Source organism: Scylla paramamosain, chromosome 13, assembly GCF_035594125.1.
Source record: "Scylla paramamosain isolate STU-SP2022 chromosome 13, ASM3559412v1, whole genome shotgun sequence".
Classification (NCBI taxonomy): domain Eukaryota; kingdom Metazoa; phylum Arthropoda; class Malacostraca; order Decapoda; family Portunidae; genus Scylla; species Scylla paramamosain.
The window spans coordinates 3,160,952-3,162,500 of record NC_087163.1 but is presented as its reverse complement, the minus strand read 5'-3'; the positions used below and the strand labels follow the sequence as shown (position 1 = coordinate 3,162,500).

The 1,549-nt window shown below is 38.1% G+C and overlaps 1 long non-coding RNA gene across 1 annotated transcript in view; it reads right to left on the bottom strand.

Annotated features, from left to right (window-relative positions):
• The window catches only part of LOC135106339 (uncharacterized), an 11,910-nt gene extending 10,569 nt beyond the window's left edge, over window positions 1-1,341 (bottom strand). The window contains exon 1 of the long non-coding RNA XR_010271269.1: window positions 908-1,341. This is a non-coding gene — a long non-coding RNA (uncharacterized LOC135106339). The remainder of the gene's footprint in view (window positions 1-907) is intronic.
• Between the last annotated feature and the right edge of the window lie 208 nt (window positions 1,342-1,549).

Below are 1,549 nucleotides of genomic sequence, written 5' to 3'. Positions count from 1 at the left end.
AAACTGTTGGAACCTTCACCCCATTTAAAATCTTTCAAATGTCCACCCATTCTGGCTTAAACATAACGGAAAACACTTTAAAAAATCTGAACTATTTTCTAAAACCATTTAAAGTGAGCTACAAGCACAAATAAAAAAATCTACCGAAAAAAAAAATTCAATATTATTGGAATTAACACGAATAAAAACAAGTGTACGGTGCACGCATTTCACTGAGCGGGACGGCAACACACTTAAAAAAACACCAACTATTTTTTAAAACCAATAAGAACCTAGTACAGGCTAAAATAAAAAATTTAGTTTGGGACCGTAAAAAAAGTACGCCGAAAACGGCCCTCTTATTTACACAAAAACAACGCCAAAATCACCACTTTTCACGCAACACACGCGCTCAAATAACTTAAAAAACAACGAAATATTTTTACAAACCATAAAATCTTAGCTACAAGCCGAAATAAAATACTTAGGAAATAAAAAAAAATAATATTGGAACCGGAGGGGGCTGGGGAGCCTTATCCAAGATGGCGGTGGGGGGCCAGTGGAGGGGACGACCAACCTTTCTCACTCATTTAAACACTCGCCAAACTTAAACTAAGTAATGGCAGGTATATCTAACGAGCGGATATTAAAGCTTGGTGGTCATGTGGCTCCGCTTTGCGACAGTATTGGTTTAAAACACTCACAGATAAGATAGATAATGGCTGATAAATAGAGACGACCCAGATTGTTTACATTCTCATTAAGTTAAATTTTACGGTTTTTAGCAACGAGACGAGGCTGACAGGAATATATTGTGCTGGAGGTTAGGTGAGATGCGTTCAAATGAGTTAAAACGTGGATTGTTCAGTTATTCATTAAAAATTTACGTTAAGTTACCTAAATTTATTCTAACACTTCCTGACCTTACCTTCCCTGTGGTGGTGATGGTGGTGGTGCCTCCTCGTCACTATGGCTGGCTGTCTAGCACCTTCTCACAGCCAAACTTTTCTTAATTTTGCTTGTTTTCACCCACTGCTGCCTTCGGGTGTCCACTGCTAGAGCCCAGGCCTTCCTCATTACCAACTAAAGAAGGTTTAACTCATGGGTAAGCCTTGGCAGCCACTGTGTAGGCGTGGTTACACAAAGAAAAACAAACAAACAAAAAAAAAAATAAAAAATTCTGTCAGGCTGGGAGTTGAAACAGACGCTTACTAACACCACCTATAGACGCGACACACTGACTGGTTATTTTGTCAGGCAGCAGACTCAGCGTTGCCAGATTGTCTTGGCCATATTATCGTACTACACAGGTTGAAATTATTGTACTTCTGGTAAAATTATCGTACATATGTAATTATTCCAAGTATTATGCAAAACTGCCACTTTCCAAATACCGCAGAATTTAGGTTATATATATATATATATATATATATGTTACAGTCAATACCTGAATCCAGACAATTTGTAAAGTGACTTATTTTTTCAGGCAATTTGTGAACTGCCTGGTTAGGTTAGGTTAGGTTAGGTTAGGTTAGGTTAGGTTAGGTTAGGTTAGGTTAGGTTAGGCAGT